A 7,680-nucleotide genomic window follows, 5' to 3' on the forward strand; every position below is an offset into this window, starting at 1 on the left:
GGGGGGGGGGGGGGGGGGGCGGGGATGGCAGGAAACAAGATCTTGAGCAAACAAATCTAAATGCACATCCTATTATCATTATTGTTGTTAGATGATTATTGCCTCCCCTTCTGTTTGTTCTGGACCCAGGCTTTGTCCTGTCCTGGAAACGCTCATCTGCAGCCGGTGCCCTTGTGCGCCGTCCAGCTACCCGGAGCTCTAGAGACCCAGGACTCTTTCTTCTCGCTCCCCCACGTCCCCAGGGAGGCTGTGTGGTGTAGCGGTTGCAGCAGAAAGGGCTTTCAGCCAAGAGGAGCCTCGAGGCCCCGTTGACTCACTGCCTGGGTGGCCCTCGCAGGCAAATTGCTCGGCCTTCTGCTACGGGAAGGATGCAGGTCTTCGGCTCCTCCATGCGGAGGAGTAGGCAATGCCTGGCTTTGCTCCTGGGTCTTTACCCTCCCCACGGCTTCTGGACACTTGTGTGGCTAAGGATCCCTCTCCCACCAGCCCAGCTTGGGCTGGGAGGAGGAGCAGAGGGCAGGGCCGCAGTAGCCCCAGGATATCCTGCAGCTTTTGGGGGCACTGGTGAAGAATAACATCATCGGGGGTTGGACTCGATGATCTATTGAGGTCCCTTCCGACCCTAGCATCTATGAAAAAGGGAAATTACTATGAAACATCTCCCCTTGCAACCCTAGGAGGATTTTCTAGCTTGCAACCCTAGGAGGATTTTCTAGCTAATAGACGGGAGTTGTCCTGACTGGTACTTGGCCAGGTCTCCTGCTCTGACCATGCAAGGAGAGGAATGGCAACCCATCAAGCCTTGTGGGTTGCTGGCCCCTCTCAAGGACGGGGCTCAGTCTCTGGATGAGGCTTAGCGCTAGGCAGCTGCAGCCCCTGCAGCATTCACCATTAGCATTCGTGCTCTCAACCCTTCTTTGCCTGCTGGAGCCTGGCAGAGGTTGATGTGACATGGTTGAGATGCTGGATAGTGGCATCTCCTGCTTAGCGAGATGCCTCCTGCAGACAGCCCTAAGTCCCAGAAGTGAAGCGGGATGGACACCTCTCCCATCGCATCCAGGGTGGTGGTCCCCGATGCTCCGAGGGATCATCTCGGCGATTGAGGAGGTAGGATGCTCCAGCAGCTACAATGCTGCCTAGGGCATGAGAAGCTTGGGCTCATTTTCCGTGCCACGCTGCTGACTTTGTGCCATCCCTTGGCCAGGAAAGAGAGGCCCAAAAGGGCTATCTGTACCATGGGGATTGTAGCACTTCTCTATCTCATCCGAGTGTCAGGGAGGGGGATAAATACATTAGCCATGATGAGGCACCTAAGATAAGCGATATCCTGCAATCACCCCCTCGATCTGTTGTGACTTTTCCAGGAACTGGTGCCTCTGCGGCTGGGACTCGCATGCAACGCTTTGCAGCCCTGCACGACTTGCGTGGATCTGCAGGCCCCCCGGGCACGATGATAAAAGCCCAGGTGTTCCTCTGTGGGAGCGCCCCATTCGGGAACTCATGCCAGGCACTGCAGGAAGTCCCTTTGATCCCCGGCGGCAATGTGTTTTTCAAGTGCACCGCACGCGGTGACCCCCGCCACGCCCTGCGAGGGGGAGATAACACATCAGAGCCTGCGCACATAGCTGCGATATCAGTGTTTTATGGAGGTCTGATTGCTGCCAACTGTGCAGCCAGCGTCAGGGGGGTAGACTTCAAAAGAAGTGCGTTTTACCTTGTCCCGCCTTGAGTAAAGAAGCCCCAGCCCGGTGTGCCCAAGCGTGTGAGTGTGTCTGTCTGCAAAACCAGCGCTCAGAAAGGTCCATTTCTGGTGCCCCAATCCTAATGTGGATGCAGTTTGCTCCGCTCTCTTTTCCGATAGGAGAGGGCAGGGTATTACGACCAAAACTGCCATTTTCCTTCTGAACTGCTTGAGGGCGATTTGATCTGGCAGTGGAAGAAGGTGTGTGTTAAATGCAAACAGCATCTTCCATATTTGGTCCCTGCGGTGACACCTGCCATGCGTGTCAGGTTTGTCATTGCAGGGGTTGGCGTTATCCGCAATCCATCCCTCTCTGCCGAGGCATCTCGATCCTGATATCTGTTGTATCCCGTGCTAGTCCGGTCCGATCTGTTATTCCTGTCTCGGTCGCGCTCCGCTGCCAGTCGTGTTTAATGCATGGGCGTAGGATGGGTCTGAGAGGCTTGGATAACATCGAGGGCAGAGCCCAGGCCTGCCATGCACACGACTCCAGCATCCACTCCACCCTCCGTGCTGCTTGTACACAGACAGCACGCTGCACTGCTGCGGCTGAGCTGCCTCTTTAATTGCATTTGTGCTCATTAGCTGGGCTAATAGGCCCTGTCACTTGTTCTGTTCCCTTGTGGACCTGGTTTCAGAGAGAGCCCAGGCAGATGCAGCCCGATACGCCGGCAGGGCCCAGTACGCGAGGCAGCAGCTCTTCTTCCTCGACTTGCATCATTCAGGAGCTCTGCTGCACAGGCCTCGCTGCACACATGCCTGATGAGGATGTGCTCGGAGCTGCAGGTGGGCAGGAGAGGGGGGACAGCTTTCTTACCACACTGCACATGTTGCCCAGCAGCGCAGGGGTTAACAGGCTGAGGTCCGGGGGAAAAGGAGGAGAAAGGATTTTGACCTCTTCCACTCCCCCCTGCCGCTCTCCTTGGCTGCTGCTATTTCATCCAGGCAGTCGGGAGGCTGCGTATGGGCCCTGGGGGGGTTGAGCTGGGTAACGCCACAACATCAGCAGAACATCTGGAAGCTCTTAAAGGGTTTTATTTTTTAGCACATTTGCAAGCACTGGGGAGACTCCTGCATGGGGGTTTTGCAGACACCTGGGAGCTGTGCTCTTTTTGTCCTCACCCCCAGACTCCCGTGCCCAATGTGCAGGCAACCTTCTTGGGCAAACCACCTCCCGTCTACTTACAGTTCGACATTGCCGATGTATCGGGGGACCAGGATGCAGGCAGAAAGTGAGCAGAGATCTGAACGGATGAGTCGTGACAGTAGACCTCTTCCTCTCCTTCCCTACGCTGCCAGCTGGCATCGGAGCAGAACAGGGAAGCCGAGCAGGGTGTACTCATTAGGATATCTGCTCGTGATCAAACGCTCTGATTTAATTTTATTGTCACAAAACCAGAATCGGAGAACAATCGGATTCCCCCGAAGCAAGGAAAAAGCCTCCAAAAGCCAAATGGAGGTTGGGTGTGTCTTGGATGAAGGTCGGATGCCTTCAGCAAGTTAGTCTCCAAAATGCTGCTTTTGCTCCCATCCACGGAGGAGAGCCTTTTTGCAATGGGGAGGGCTCCTTTCTGTGCTGCCCAGCACTTGCCACCTCGCTGCTCTCCTTCTCCTCGCTCAACACCCACGGCAGCTTTGAGAAACCAAAGTCAACCCCCGCAGCAGCTGTAGGATCCTCCCCGTCTCAGCTGAGGATACAGACAATGGAAATGCAATTTTGCATCAGTGAAAATTAGCTTTGGTGCAAGACAGGCAGGTTTCTCCACTCTTGAGGGTATAGGGCGATCAGTTGGGACACCTGGGCCCTGGCCACAGAGGCATTATTCCCTAACATGGAGCTGAGTCTGCTGAGACTTGTATTTGCCTTTATCATGAATGTGCCTCACTTCCTCCCTTTGCAGAATATGGAGATCACCAGCTGTCCCAGGGGCTTTTTTAGGGATGCTTAATCAGGAACTTGTACATTGCTTGGAGTTTCTTGTAGGAAAAGATCTCTCTGTTTATATATGTCTATGTCTGCTTGTGTGTGTGTGTGTGTGTGTGCATGTTCACGACTATGTGTATGACATATATATAATCAACATACATACTGAAAACTAGCATGAAATGCTCCATCCTCCTGTGTGTCCCGTCACGGCCCTTTGTCATGTAGAAATGGCATTTTGATTTCTTCCTGTCGCCGGCTCCCAGCTGCGCGAGGCATTCACTAACCCTCCAGCACGCTCAGTCCAGATCCGCTCCGTTCGGCAGAGGTTCAAATGACAGAATTGGTGCCTTAATCTCACGTGAAGACAAGGATGGAGGCCTCGGCTAGGAACAGCTGGCATTTCTCCGCTCGCTCTCTTGAGCCAAGTACCATTGCTTTCTTCGTGGACGATTTCAGCTTGCTCTCCTCTCTGGTCTTTTGACTTATAGCCCCTTGTGTTGGCTGGCTCAGCATGGGACCGTAAGTCATCATCGACCGCCAGCTGTTTGGCAGCCTGCTTGAAATGAGCTAGTCAGCTCCTAGCGCGGAGAAGTCCGTCTTTGCTGGTGGGTCCCTTAATGATGTCACCTCCGCTGGAGGGATGCAAAGGGCTGACCCATGTGTGGCCAGGATGGGGCGCGTTGCCTGCGTGGGGTGTGGGAAACCTTGCACGGCTGCTCCTGACGGGCCGAGTCCCCAGAACCGGCCGTCTGGTGCTGTGTTGGTGTTTGCTTGCATTGCAACAAGGCCTACGGTTTCTGGTGAGGATTGTGGCCGGCTGTGTAGATATACTGGAAGACATGGTTGCGTCCCAGAAGAGCTGGTGGTCTTCATGAGCAAGGCCAAAGGGCGGCGTGGAGGGAAAGGAAGCACATGGAGCCCAACTAGTGCAGTTTGGGGATGTTCAGATTGATTCTTGCTGTTCGTTGTAACCGTTCTTTTGGGCCCCTTGCGCGCTTGGCTCTGTGCCTTCGAATAGTGACGGTCCCTGGTGCAAAGAGCTTCCAGCCTCAAAAGCACCAGGTTTTTCTCCCTAAGCTGTCACCTGGCAGCTCTCCAAACCTCCTCATGCCCTGTGCCGGCTCCACCACTCGCTCCTCCACGACTGGTCACTCTGACCAGCTCGGATTAGCACGACTTGGTGTCCGAAGGTACCCGCTGCCTCCTTCCAGGCAGAGGAGGGTTTGGCGAGGGGGGTGACTCCTGGACTTTGCTTGGGACTTACCCAGGGCTCCATTTGCAAGGTGCTGAGCCTCCCATTAGAGGTGCTGAGCGCACTTGACCGCCTCTGAATTCAGCCCAACTTGCACACAACCCTTGCAGCATTGGGTCCCAAACTTTGCAGGGACTTCTGCCGCTCTCCCCAATGCCATGCTTTGTGTTGGTCTCTGAGCTGCAGCTGAGGTTCAGTACTCAAAAGAAGCGGCTTTTCCTTTGGTGCAATTAATGGTTCAATGACCGGTGTTAACACCTTGTTTTTCTCTGCAGGTGCCACGATGCGGGAACAGCCTGCTCCGAGGATATGGACCTGGGATGGAAACGGGAGACCCAGAGCGGCCGCGGGGGCACGGGCTGTGCCTGGCATGCTGGGCAGGCCTTCAGAGGGCTGAGCAAGACCGACGAGGATGCGGGAGCTTCAGGGAAAGGAGCTCCTCCAGAAATCGAAGTGGATTTGAGGCCGAAGGCGATCTTGCTGCCTGCTCCTGCCGCGGGAAGTCTTGTTGCCCGTCCACGGGGTCGTGACTGTGATTCACGTTCCTGCTTTGCCAGGGATTTTTCCTTTCCTCCGTTGTGTCCTGGCTCTGACTTCTTCACCCTGTGGATTCCCACGCGGGGCTCAATGGGACTGAATTAGCCGCCCCGGAGGCACTCGCTGATGGGCCTTTAGACTTGGAAATTCTCCTCTTGGCCGGGTGACTTTCAGGCCGGATGCTTCGGGGCAAATAGCTTAGTGGTTTGGGGTCATGCAGTAGCTTGATTTTTTTTTTTTTTTTTTTAATTATTATTATTATTATTACTATCCTGCTCTCTAAAGGGCCAAGTGTTTTCCTGTTTCCACGGAGGTGGCGCTGGAATTTTTTCTTACGTCTTCGGGTCTCGGTCCTGGAAGCGTGGATGGTTTGACTAGGCAAGGAAAGCATGTTGCTCATATGCTGCAGCCTCTTGCAGCGGGAATAATAAAAGCAAAGCCACGCGGTTTTTCGTTCTTCTCTTTTTTTCGGAGCAGAGTGCCACGAGGATCACACCGGGGTTTGAACAGTTTGGTGACGTGGTCTCGCGAGTCTGACGCTGCGAGGTGAGCAGCTGTGGGAGGTCCCAGATGCTCCGGTGCTTCAAGCCCAGGAGAGGCCATCGATCCCAGGAGGATCCACCGCGTTTCTATAGGTGCTGCTCCATTTGGAGAATATATGAAGCTCGGCGTGTGGCCCGGTGAAGCAACACCTTGGACCCACAACCACAGCTGCAGGGACATCAAGGTGACAGTGATGGCTTCACCCACAGAAACACTTCTTAATAAATCCATTTCCTGCCTTGTTCATGCCCGGTCTTTTCCATTTGCTTTATCACGGAGACCTCCACGCTGAGGCCCTGGAGTGCATGAGGCTGACTATAAAGGCTGTGCTTGGACAACCTTGGCCCAAACCAAGCAAAACTGCATATGTACCAGCCTGGCTGGGCCAAAACAGGCTTCCCTGTCCCATCTCTTACCTGTGACTTTAAGCACCCCTAATGGCCATTACAATTTTAACTCCCCCCTCCTTCAAGTGCCTGTTTTTTTCCTCCAGCTCTACATGTGTTTCCTACCCTATAGTGTCCATGCAAAAGGCAAGGAGTTACCATGTACGTATACAATAAAAGGGAGATCCTAAATGATGAAGGTTTTACATATTCTTTTTTAAAATGGTTTGAGATCTTGTGCCTTCTTCAGTTCTTTTTAAACGTAGACTATATTGTGACCAAAGACAAAGTAGAATAAAGAGAAGCAAAGCCTCGTATAAGGGTATTGGCAGTGTACAACCACGATGTGTCTTCTCAAAGGTTGATATTGGAGCTTGGGCACCCATTTTAATGGTTTAACTTTGTTCGGCTTCCTGCATGCCTTTGATTTAGTGTCTTTGTCCTCTTGAATATGCGATTAAAACTTTCAGATACCTGGTCCCAAATTCACCCATCTTTTTTCTTTTACTTGAAACCATTGTTCAGGCTAGCATGACTCAAAAGGGTTTTTTTGTTTTGTTTTTGTTTTTTTAAGACCTGTTTTTGCTCTTTGAACTAAAATTCAAGAGTGGGATGAAACCCTAAATTGGACGGCGGTGTGAGCAGATTTGGTTTTGTAACAACGGTGCTTGAGAGTTGCTAACAGGTGAAAGGGAGCCGGCTTCGTGCGTGGTCCCTAAAATTCAGCAGCCCAGTTCTGCATTGGCTTTACAGACCTGAACGTGCCAAGTGATGCCCTGGTCTCCTCTTGGCAGCGTGGCAAAATTAATACATTTCATAGATGTTAGGTTTTCATAGACATTAGGCTGGAAGGGACCTCGAGTCCAGCCCCAAAGGGATATATCATCTTCCTTACGGCCATTGGTGTTTAAAGGCAAGTCTAACGCAGGGCTTGGCTCTCTCCCCTTACTTCCAGAGAGAGAAGCAACAATAATTTGGTGGAAATTGTCTCTAAGCAAAAGGCGAATTAGCCCCTTGGTGTGAAAATGTCCCATCTTCTGAAATAACTCCATGGTGTAGCACTGTTCTCGGGAAACATTTCTACAGAAAACATGCAACAAGGGCCTCGAGATGCATGGAGAGAGACCTCTAATAAAATGGCAGGAGCGATCCTGCAGGCATCGAGCTCCTCTGAATTGTTCTCCCGGTTATTTCTGCTCCTGGCAGCCATGAAGAGCAAAGCAGCACTCGGCCAATTGCCCCCGGCAGCCACAACGAGTAGGAACAGCCTTCAGGCAAATTACAGGTTTCCCCT

At 52.7% G+C, this 7,680-nt stretch overlaps 1 long non-coding RNA gene across 1 annotated transcript in view; it reads left to right on the forward strand.

Moving 5' to 3' along the window:
- Window positions 1-6,862, forward strand: part of LOC112551214 — a 60,245-nt gene extending 53,383 nt beyond the window's left edge. The window contains exon 4 of the long non-coding RNA XR_003095422.1: window positions 5,196-6,862. This is a non-coding gene — a long non-coding RNA (uncharacterized LOC112551214). The remainder of the gene's footprint in view (window positions 1-5,195) is intronic.
- Window positions 6,863-7,680: the final 818 nt, after the last annotated feature.

Source organism: Alligator sinensis, unplaced genomic scaffold (genome assembly GCF_000455745.1).
Source record: "Alligator sinensis unplaced genomic scaffold, ASM45574v1 scaffold282_1, whole genome shotgun sequence".
Lineage (NCBI taxonomy): Eukaryota > Metazoa > Chordata > Crocodylia > Alligatoridae > Alligator > Alligator sinensis.